This window comes from Phyllobates terribilis, unplaced genomic scaffold, assembly GCF_046119375.1.
Source record: "Phyllobates terribilis strain yellow unplaced genomic scaffold, ASM4611937v1 Scaffold_5__5_contigs__length_657084704, whole genome shotgun sequence".
Lineage (NCBI taxonomy): Eukaryota > Metazoa > Chordata > Amphibia > Anura > Dendrobatidae > Phyllobates > Phyllobates terribilis.
The window spans coordinates 362,064,863-362,077,247 of NW_027362765.1; the positions used below are offsets into that span (position 1 = coordinate 362,064,863).

Here is a 12,385-nt window from a genome sequence, read left to right on the forward strand (position 1 = left end):
AAAAACATCTGCAACTATAAGCCCGAACAGGTGAGGCCAGTTAGAGCCTCTATACGGCACTATATGGGCATTACAGGGCCCTTCCTTAGCACTTTTTGGCACTTTATGGGCAGAATTCTGCACAGCTCAGGCCACATATTGTAGTCGGATCAATGCACTATACCTTGTGCCATATGGCAATATAAGGAAGTAGCGGGGCTCCGACGCGCTCCGTGCCCGCTGTTTATTTGACTTGTAGTCCGTAACCATGAGGATATATTAAACTGCATCTGAGCTGTATACATAAAACGGCAGTAGATTTGTTATGGAGACAAATCAGAATCTTTCTTACTCTTTTTACATAAGATGCAGTGTAGCTATTTTGCAAAAGTACATTTCCGCCGCCAGGAGGAGTAAAAGAAGTGTAAAACATTGATTGTACTCCTCTTCCACAGTCCGTTATTCACCATTTTTATGTGGATTTCCTCGGTGCGGTGACTCAGATATTAAATATGATAGAAATGAAGATGAAGTTAATGAATTTATCTGCCCGTGACATTCTCTTGTCATCGACCACGAAAATGTTTTTTTCTATTATTATTATCCGCCGCCGTCGACAGAAGTGATGGATTCAGCGGAGAGACAACCCGTCATTAAATCTCACAATGAACATAAAGATAAGGAGGACGGGGGGGGCGACGCGTTTTCATTATCATGTAATGTTCTACGTGCGTCCAAACATTTATTAGACGCTCATTGATAAGTATCAATTTACAATAGAAGAACAACTCTGCCGCCATGTAACAAACCTTCGCCGTGCACAGGAGCTCGCGTCCTCGGAGTCTGCAGAGCATTTCACCTGTTACACAAGCAGTCAGCGGCAGACACAGGTAATAAGGGGCGAACTATAGGAAAGACAAAACTACAAACCTCTCAACTACCCTGGATCCAATGGGATAGTCCTGAATTTCTGGAGCTATCCCGCTGTCCCAGGAGATCAGCGTTATGCCAGAACTTCAGATGTAACTCTGTCCATAGACCACCTTGGACTGGCCCACTGGGGAGCAGGAGAATTCTCCGGTAGGCCGCTGTGAAGAAGTGCTAATGAGCAGAGCAGAAAAAAAGTGTCATCTTATCATTCATTACGCAAGCTAGTCAAATTAATATCTTTCTTTACTAGCGTCAGGTTATTTTTGCATGAGCAGTAGGCCCCCAAAAATTTCTGGTAAAAAAATAAATAGTATAAATAAATCTAAATATGGAAAGATAACCCCGTGAGTACAATAAAAAGAGACATAAATGATAGGATAGTTATCTGTGCACAACAGATCATCGGTTGCGCTGCTTTTCGGCACGCTGTAAAGTATATTGTTCTCAATTGTGATGTACCGTAATATTATGATGTCTGGAACAGTTACGTTTTCTAATCATTGTTTTTTTTTCTAATATTATTGAAAATTTAGAAAAACATTTCTTTTGGGGTCACCAGTCACAACGACCCATCACTGATACAACGTCGGACTGTAAAGATCTAAGACCCAAATGAAAATGTTGCTGCCCCCTTCACCCAACAGGCAGCAGCATATCCATCATGCATATAGATAGGAAGGCTCCTATGGCCCTTATTTCTAGAAAGCCCTGATTACTGCCTCTATTACATCCTCCAGAGGGCCTACAGTGGGGTACTATAATGGGCCCAGCACAACAGTGGTCATTATTGTAAAGGATAGACTTTAGGGTACAGTGTCTACAGTGGGCATAGGATGGGCCTCTGTGTCTAGGGTAGGGATAGGATGGGTCTTTTTGTTAAGACTAGACATAGGATGGGCCTCTGTGTCTAGTGTAGGCATAGGATATGCCTCTGTGTCTAGGCTAGACATAGGATTGGCCTCTGTGTCTATGCTAGACATATGATGGGCCACCAGAGGGCCTACAGTGGGGTACTATAATGGGCTCAACACAACAGTGGTCATGATTTTAAAGGATAGATTTTAGAGTACAGTGATTTTAGGGCATAAGTTGGACCTCTGTGTCTAGGGTGGGCATAAGATGTGCCTCTGTGTCTAGGTTAAACATAGGATGGGATTCCAAAGGGCTTATAGTGGGGTACTATAATTGGCCCATCACAACAATGGTCATGATTTTAAAGGATGAATTGTAGGGTATAGTGTCTAGGGTGGGCATAGGATGGGCCTCTGTGTCTAAGGTGGGCATAAAATGGGCCTCTGTGTCGAGGGTGGACATAGGATGGGCCTTTGTGTTGAGGGTGGGCATAGAATGTGCCTCTGTGTCTAGAGTGGGCATAGGATGGGCCTCCAGAGGGCCTACAGTGGAGTGCTATAATGAGCCCAGCACAACAGTGGTCATGATTTTAAAGAATGGACTTTAGGGTACAGTGTCTAGGGTGGGCATAGGATGTGACTCTCTGTCTAGACTAGACATAGGATGGGTCTCTGTGTCTATGCTAGACATAGGATTGGCCTCTGTGTCTAGGCTAAACATAGGATGGGATTCTGTGTCTAGGCTAGACATATGATGGGCCTCTGTGTCTAGGCTAAACATAGGATGGGATTCTGTGTCTAGGCTAGACATAGGATGGGCCTCTGTGTCTAGGCTAAACATAGAATGTGTTTCTGTGTCTAGGCTAGAAATAGGATGGGCCTCTGTGTCTAGGTTAGGCATAGGATGGGCCTCCAGAGGGCCTACAGTGGGGTACTATAATGGGCCCAGCACAACAGTGGTCATGATTTTAAAGAATGGACTTTAGGGTACAGTGTCTAGGGTGGGCATAGGATGTGACTCTCTGTCTAGACTAGACATAGGATGGGTCTTTGTGTCTATGCTAGACATAGGATGGGCCTCTGTGTCTAGGCTAAACATAGGATGGGATTCTGTGTCTAGGCTAGACATAGGATGGGCCTCTGTGTCTAGGTTAAACATAGGATGGGATTCTGTGTCTAGGCTAGACATAGGATGGGCCTCTGTGTCTAGGCTAAACATAGGATGGGATTCTGTGTCTAGGCTAGAAATAGGATGGGCCTCTGTGTCTAGGCTAGGCATAGGATGGGCCTCCAGAGGGCCTACAGTGGGGTACTATAATGGGCCCAGCACAACATAGAGTGGGGCCCAGGTGCATGGTGGCATACAGTGGGTCTCTGAGTATAAGGTGTGCATACAGCAATGCCAAAGGGTGTGCAACCAAGTATTAATTAGGGGGGCCTTTACTGCTGCACATGCTGTTTATTCTGTTTTTTCTTTGAAATTGCAACATGGAAGTTGAAAAACAATGGTTTATTGTTGTATTACTTTGGATCACTAATTAAAAAATCCTGAGGATATAACTTTGGTACATTTCCATTTATTTCTGAAGATATTGTACAGTCAATGAAAAAAATGAAGGGGTGCCAATAATGGTGAACACTGAACAGCACTGTAAGATGGATTTTTATGGTGTAGGGTGAGCATAGGATGGGCTTCAGGCTGTGGGGTGCACATGGGGTAGTGTTCTGGATTATTTCACCTCTTGGGCCCATAGTCTCTTCATCTATACACCTTACTGTCCACACATGAATGACCTGTTTGCTTCCTGAACCTTTGATGAAGTTGATAAATTCGTGAGTAGTTGCTAGAAGGGATGAAAGTTCGTGAATGTTGTTTTTCTGTATTTTCCCAGTTAATCTCGGGCATTACACTTTCTCATCAGATGTAGATTCATCAAATAACTACAAAGCAGCAGAAACAGCTGGATCCAAATCCAGGAGGAATCACCTGTCAGCGCAGATACTTTCATCTGGAACATTCGTAGAGTTTTATGCAAACAAGAGACAAAGTTTCCAGCGGCCTGTGATTATGGGCAACACATAAAAAAATACCACTAAACAAGACCAAAACTGAGTTCTAGCCGCGGAGGGACCTAAGGTGAGATGTAGATTGGAGGTGATTTTGCAGAAAATATTAAAAAAATCCCTTAAAGTGAAAATACAGACGACATTTTATTATTTGCAAAAATGGAGCTACAAAGGTCATTTGACAAACCAGGGTCGTTAGTTACTTTACCTTGGTCCATTATTGACCCACATCTTAGGAAATAACAAAGGAACTGCATGTTATTAGGCGGGAGCGGAGATCCCGGAGAAGGATCACCCCCCCCCCGGCTCCGAAGATATCGGCTGAGGTTACACCGCTCAGGCTCCCGCTCTCACATGGGGAGTGTAGTTCCCCCATCACTCATCTATTATACTCATGCGTCCTCCACTTTCCAAACTTCTGTGATTCTTCACCCCATTGTTGTACTAAGCCACAAACCTTCGAACCATATCTGGGGCCGAATCCCTGCGAATCCTTCTCATCCTCTAGATTAGCAGTATTGATTTTTGCACTGGACCTAGATGGACCCAAAAGTCTCGCATGCTTAAAAAAAAAAAAATGAACTTCAAGTTGGTGGTCCAGATTTTGCTCTTTGATACCGGAGGTTTAACGTCCATCTCTATGGCTTAAAGGCATTGTGCAGCACTAGAGAACATGGCAGCTTTCTCATCAAAACAGCATTCCCACAGCTTGTTTGCGGTACTGCATCTGAGAGGGCAAAGCAGCGGATACCAGACGCAACTTATAAACAGGTATGGCGCTGATTCTGGAAGAAGACAGGCATGCATTTATAATTCTAGAAAAAGTGAAAAAGCCCTTTAAATTTTATATCTCGCTGACCCAGCAGTGATACGTTCACACGGGGCTTCTCTTTTTCTGCATCGAGACCAAGAAAAGCGTCAAGAAGTTATCTAAAAAGTTCCGTGTTTCTACAATTCTCCTTTTCTACTCATTTTATTAGTAATTTTTATCTAATCAGTTACCAAGTAGTTTAGATCTGGAATCATTTCCTAAGAGAAGATTCTTCCAATTATAAGATGCTATTTGCCAGCGCCGCTCATGAAGTCCTGGGATTAGGAGCCATAGGTCTGACAGACGGAGGATCCAAAGCAAGAAGCGAAATAACAGCCTTTCCTGAAAGCGAAGTGCGAGACAATTACCGGCGTAACACGTGCGGCTCCGGTGGTGGGTAATCAGCAGAAGTTCGGCTGCAGTGACTGACGGAAATGTAGAAAGGTCATCGTCTGCTGCAGAAGTCCTGAATCCGGAAAAAAAGAACATTTCAAGCAAGAAAAAGGGAAAGAACGTAATCTTGAGCACGAAGTAACGAAGCCTAATAAAATATATGAAGGGTGTAAACACCACAGATGTTACCCTGAGAAGCCTCCATCTATTACTGCTGTACGTGGTATGTATCTGTACAGTCAGCTGATGTAGGAACCGGCCATCAGCAAGTATAGAATAATTGTTACAGCCATGTCTGCCACAAGATTATTAACCATCTCCAGTAACAAATAGTAGAATAGTGAGTACAGCTCTGGAGTATTAGGGTATGTGCACACAATGCTTTTTTGGCAGCGCTTTGAATGCAGCATACTTGTGCTGTATCCAAAGTGCGGCACGCAGGTGAAGCCGCATGTGTTCATTGAACAAATGCGGCTTCACCGCATCCTATCCTTTGCACTATAGAACGCATAGTGGGCATGGGATTTGTATAAATGCTATATGTGCTGCAACATCTGGTCACTGCGGATTGCACGCAGCACAAGTGCTCTGCGTCCAATCCGCAGCAGATACTGATCGTGTCCACATACCCTAATACAGGATGTAACTCAGGATCAGTAATGTATATACACAGTGACTCCACCAGCAGAATAGTGAGTGCAGCTCTGGAGTATAATACAGGAGGTAACTCAGGATCAGTAATGTATGTACACAGTGACTGCACCAGCAGAATAGTGAGTGCAGCTCTGGAGTATAATACAGGATGTAACTCAGGATCAGTAATGTAATGTATGTACACAGTGACTGCACCAGCAGAATAGTGAGCGCAGCTCTGGAGTATAATACAGGATGTAACTCAGGATCAGTAATGTAATGTATGTACACAGTGACTGCACCAGCAGAATAGTGAGTGCAGCTCTGGGGTATAATACAGGAGGTAACTCAGGATCAGTAATGTAATGTATGTGCACAGTGACTGCACCAGCAGAATAGTGAGTGCAGCTCTGGAGTATAATACAGGAAGTAACTCAGGATCAGTAATGTAATGTATGTACACAGTGACTGCACCAGCAGAATAGTGAGTGCAGCTCTGGAGTATAATACAGGATGTAACTCAGGATCAGTAATGTAATGTAAGTACACAGTGACTGCACCAGCAGAATAGTGAGTGCAGCTCTGGAGTATAATACAGAATGTAACTCAGGATCAGTACAGGATCAGTAATGTAATGTATATACACAGTGACTCCACCAGCAGAATAGTGAGTGCAGCTCTGGAGTATAATACAGGATGTAACTCAGGATCAGTAATGTAATGTATGTACACAGTGACTCCACCAGCAGAATAGTGAGTGCAGCTCTGGAGTATAATACAGGATGTAACTCAGGATCAGTAATGTAATGTAAGTACACAGTGACTGCACCAGCAGAATAGTGAGTGCAGCTCTGGAGTATAATACAGGATGTAACTCAGGATCAGTACAGGATCAGTAATGTAATGTATATACACAGTGACTCCACCAGCAGAATAGTGAGTGCAGCTCTGGAGTATAATACAGGATGTAACTCAGGATCAGTACAGGATCAGTAATATAATGTATGTACACAGTGACTCCACCAGCAGAATAGTGAGTGCAGCTCTGGGGTATAATACAGGAGGTAACTCAGGATCAGTAATGTAATGTATGTACACAGTGACTGCACCAGCAGAATAGTGAGTGCAGCTCTGGAGTATAATACAGGATGTAACTCAGGATCAGTAATGTAATGTATGTACACAGTGACTGCACCAGCAGAATACTGAATGCAGCTCTGGAGTATAATACAGAATGTAACTCAGGATCAGTAATGTAATGTATGTACACAGTGACTGCACCAGCAGAATAGTGAGTGCAGCTCTGGAGTATAATACAGGATGTAACTCAGGATCAGTAATGTAATGTATGTACACAGTGACTGCAACAGCAGAATAGTGAGTGCAGCTCTGGAGTATAATACACGAGGTAACTCAGGATCAGTAATGTAATGTATGTACACAGTGACTCCACCAGCAGAATAGTGAGTGCAGCTCTGGAGTATAATACAGGATGTAACTCAGGATCAGTAATGTAATGTATGTACACAGTGACTGCACCAGCAGAATAGTGAGTGCAGCTCTGGAGTATAATACAGGATGTAACTCAGGATCAGTAATGTAATGTATGTACACAGTGACTGCACCAGCAGAATAGTGAATGCAGCTCTGGAGTATAATACAGGATGTAACTCAAGATCAGTAATGTAATGTATGTACACAGTGACTGCACCAGCAGAATAGTGAGTGCAGCTCTGGAGTATAATACAGGATCAGCACAGGATCAGTAATGTAATGTATGTACACAGTGACTGCACCAGCAGAATAGTGAGTGCAGCTCTGGAGTATAATACAGGATCAGTACAGGATCAGTAATGTAATGTATGTACACAGTGACTGCACCAGCAGAATAGTGAGTACAGCTCTGGAGTATAATACAGGAGGTAACTCAGGATCAGTAATGTAATGTATGTACACAGTGACTGCACCAGCAGAATAGTGAGTGCAGCTCTGGAGTATAATACAGGATCAGCACAGGATCAGTAATGTAATGTATGTACACAGTGACTGCACCAGCAGAATAGTGAGTGCAGCTCTGGAGTATAATACAGGATCAGTACAGGATCAGTAATGTAATGTATGTACACAGTGACTGCACCAGCAGAATAGTGAGTACAGCTCTGGAGTATAATACAGGAGGTAACTCAGGATCAGTAATGTAATGTATGTACACAGTGACTGCACCAGCAGAATAGTGAGTGCAGCTCTGGAGTATAATACAGGATGTAACTCAGGATCAGTAATGTAATGTATGTACACAGTGACTGCACCAGCAGAATAGTGAATGCAGCTCTGGAGTATAATACAGGATGTAACTCAGGATCAGTAATGTAATGTATGTACACAGTGACTGCACCAGCAGAATAGTGAGTGCAGCTCTGGGGTATAATACATATACAGGATAGGTATATAACAGAAGAGAATACTTACAGTAGGGGAAAATAAGTATTTGATATACTGCAGATTTTGCAAGTTTTCCCATCTACAAAGAATGGAGAGGTCTGTAATTTTTTATTATAGGTCACTTCACCTGTGAGAGACAGAATATAAAAATAAAATCCAGAAAATCACATTGTATGATTTTTACATAATAAAATTGCATTTTATTGCATGAAATAAGTATTTGATCACCTACTAATCAGCGAGAATTCTGTCTCTCACAGAGCTGTTAGTTTTTCTTTATGAAGCCCTCCTGCTCTGCACTCATTACCTGTATTAATTGCACCTGTTTGAACTCGTTAACTGTATTAGAGACACCTGTCCACACACTCAATCAATCACACTCCAACCTCTCCAGCTTGGCCAAGACAAAAGAGTTATCTAAGGACACCAGGGACAAAATTGCAGACGTGCACAAGGCTGGGATGGGCTACAGGACAATTGTCAAGCAGTTTGGTGAGAAGTGAACAACTGTTGGCACAATTATTAGAAAATGGAAGAAACACAAGATGACTGTCAATCTTCCTCTGTCTGGGACTCCATGCAAGATCTTGCTTCGTGGTGTAAGGATGATTCTGAGAAAGGTCAGGAATCAGCCCATAACTACACCGGAGGACCTGGTCACTGACCTGAAGAGAGCTGGGCCCACAGTCTCAAACATTACCGTTAGTAACACACTACGCTGTCATGGATTAAAATCCTGCAGGGCACACAAGGTCCCCCCGCTCACACCAGCACATGTCCAGGCCCATTTGAAGTTCGCCAATGACCATCTAGATGATCCAGAGGAGGCATGGGAGAAGGTCATGTGGTTATATGAGACCAAAATAGAACTTTTGGGTATCAACTCCACTCGCCGTGTTGGGAGGAAGAAGAAGGATGAGTACAACCCCAAGAACACCATCCCAACCGTGAAGCATGGTGGGGGGAAACATCATACTTTGAGGGTGCTTTTCTGCAAAGGGGACAGGACGACTGCACTGTATTGAAGGGAGGATGGATGGGGTCATGTATCGCGAGGTTTTGGCCAACAACCTCCTTCCCTCAGTAAGAGCATTGAAGATGGGTCGAGGCTGGGTCTTCCAGCATGACAATGACCCGAAGCACCCAGCCAGGGCAACTAAGGAGTGGCTTCATAAGATGCATTTCAAGGTCCTGGAGTGGCCTAGCTAGTCTCCAGACCTGAACCCAATAGAAAATCTTTGGAGGGAGATGAAACTCAATGTTTTCCAACGACAGCCCCGAAACCTGAAAGATCTGGAGAAGATCTGTATGGAGGAGGGGGCCAAAGTCCCTGCTGCAGTGTGTGCAAACCTGGTCAAGATCTACAGGAAACGTCTGACCTCTGTAATTGTAACAAAGGTTTCTGGACCAAATATGAAGTTCTGTTTTTCTATTGTATCAAATACTTATTTCGTGCTATAAAATGCAAATGAATTATGTAAAAATCATACAATGAGATTTTCTGGAGTTTTTTAAGATCCTGTCTCTCACAGGTCAAGTGACCTATGATAAAAATTACAGACCTCCCCATTCTCTGTAAGTGGGAAAACTTGCAAAATCAGCAGTGGATCAAATACTTATTTTCTCCACTGTAAGTGAATAGGCGCTATCGTTCTCCCATCACAGCTTTTATGCATAAATCAGTAGTTTATATGAATATGTGAAGATTTGCAATTTTTCACATTACGGAAAAGTGTCATATTCCTTCATGTACTACTAATTGACATGCCCGCTGATTAATGGAGCAGGAAAATACGTTTTCGGACAGCAGCATTGAATGCAGGCCAGTATTGTTGGTACAGTAGTATCAGCCACTCCTTACATATAAAGTCAGAATTGCCTTACAGGAGCAGGACTGAATTATAGAGGTGGCACCTTGGACATATCTGGTGACTCCGGCACTTTGAGAACCTCGGAGGACCTCCTCCCCCCATCCTCTCAGCCTGCTAAGTGTATTTACAATATATTTGTTTGATCACAACCAGATTGTGGGATATGATTGTCCAACTGTTGCAAGGCTCTAAGCCTGAGACACCAAGGAGCTTACCCTGTTGAGTAGATAGGTATGGATTCTCCACGGCTACATCAATCAAGAGCCAAAATGATACTGTCGCCCCCCCCCCAAGGGACCTATGGCAGAAATAAACATAACTTATTACAGACTCCAGCTCCAGCAAATGCAAAGTTCAGCATTAAGAGAAAATATTGAACTGTTTCACTTTTTTTTTTTTTTTACTTTGTGCAGTGAAGAATATTACTTTTATACGGATGGAAACCGTCAACATTTCATCTAGATCCCCAAAGTCTTCAGAAGTCATTCTTATTCAAGAGATCACAAACAAAAGTGATTATAAAAGATTAAAAGGATAAATAGAAAGTAATAATAATAATAATAGTGAGGTCAGACCACAAGGATCTCCAGCGTTTTCCTTCCATGCCGGGGGGGGATTGGACCACTTCTTCTTTGCCCCCAGAGCTGATCATTTCCATGAATTTGGGGTCCTTTATTGTTAAAGACTACTCTATATAATTATATATTTCTGTAACATCCCGATACTCAACGCTGCAATGAGTCTTATGCCGGGGCTGCCAAGGATGTCAGGCACGACAGCCATCAGCCAATCAGAAGGCATGATGGATGCTTACAAATGAATACAAATATTGGACTATTGTACCCCAAGCGTCCTCCCACCTCTCTCCTGATCTTCATTATCTGACCTTTGGCTCGACAGTCTTGGCTCATATGTAATACTAGATGGTGGCCCGATTCTAACGCATCGGATATTCTAGAATATGTATGCGGCCGACCGGGCGCAATCAGCAGAGCGGGGTTTAAATTTGGCGCCAATATCGCTGATTGGTCACGGCCGGCAACCGCAACCAATCAGCAAAACGGTGTTTAAATTTGGCGCCAATATCGCTGATTGGTCACGGCCGGCGGTCGCAACCAATCAGCAGAGAGGGGTTTAAATTTGGCGCCAATATCGCTGATTGGTCACGGCCGGCGGTCGCAACCAATCAGCAGAGCGGCGTTTAAATTTGCCGGCCATATCGCTGATTGGTCGCGGCTGGCCATCGCAACCAATCAGCAGAGCGGGATTTAAATGTGGCGCCAATAAAGCTGATTGGTCGTGGCCGGCGACCGCGACCAATCAGCAGAGCGGCGTTTAAATTTTCCGTCCATATCGCTCATTGGTCGCGAGCGTCGACCGCGACCAATCAGCGTCGTATTAGTGAGGATCGGGGAGCGGCGCTGCCTGTGCGGCTACTTCTGCTGCGAGAAGCCGGGAGATGAGCGGCTAGCGCCGGTCATCTCCCTGCTGCATCGCCGCTGACTTCCGTCCGGCAGATGAGCCGCTAAAGGCAGCCATCTTTTTCTGAAATCCCGCGTCGCTGATTGGCCGCGGCAGGACCAATGAGCGACACGGGATTTCCTGGACAGAGAGACAGACAGACGGGATAAGACGATTATATATATAGATTGCTTACCCAGACACGACCTCTGCACTGCTTGGCTGCGCTCTTTTCTCTTCTCTCCAAATGCTTTTGTGACTTTGACCATGAAACAGTAATGAAGTAGATGACCCAGATTGTTTCTGGTCTTTGCTTCTTGAAGAACGTTTTTACAGATCTTGATGCCACTCAGCCTGCAGACATAAGAGCAGTTAAACATATTTTATTTATTTTATTTATTTATTTATTTATTTTACTCACTTATATATTGCTATCATATTTCATAGCCCTTTTAGCAGGTAATCTCCAACCTATGGGGTAGAGGATAACTTTCTGATTGTTGAGGGACAGACGCCCAGAGATCCTGAGAATGAGGCTCTGGAACCAGAGGAACTGGGCTGAGCCGGACTCTCTTGAATGCAGAGGGTTCCTATGCGCCACCTCTGCTCCATTCATTGTATATGGGATTGTCAGAAACAGTTGAATACTGCACTCAGCGTCCTCCAGCAGCCCCATAATTATTGAATGGCTCAGAGTCTCCATTCCCGATTAAGTGCAGAGTTCAGGTCCCGTGTTCCTGAAGCCCTTTCTCAGGATCACTGGGGGTCAGAAGTTAGACCCTCAATGATCACCACTAGTGATGAGCGAGCACTAAAATGCTCGGGTACTCGTTGCTCGGGTCGAGCACATTGGAATACTCGGGTGCTCGACCCGAGCAACGAGCCCAATGTAAGTCTATGGGAAACTCGAGCATTTTTCAGGCGGCTCCCCCCTGCGGTCTGCAGAG

At 44.1% G+C, this 12,385-nt stretch overlaps 1 long non-coding RNA gene across 1 annotated transcript in view; it reads right to left on the bottom strand.

The window, feature by feature from the left end:
• Nucleotides 1-11,654: 11,654 nt before the first annotated feature.
• Nucleotides 11,655-12,385, bottom strand: part of LOC141271175 (uncharacterized) — a 117,780-nt gene continuing 117,049 nt past the window's right edge. Inside the window, exon 5 of the long non-coding RNA XR_012321854.1 lies at nucleotides 11,655-11,792. This is a non-coding gene — a long non-coding RNA (uncharacterized lncRNA). The remainder of the gene's footprint in view (nucleotides 11,793-12,385) is intronic.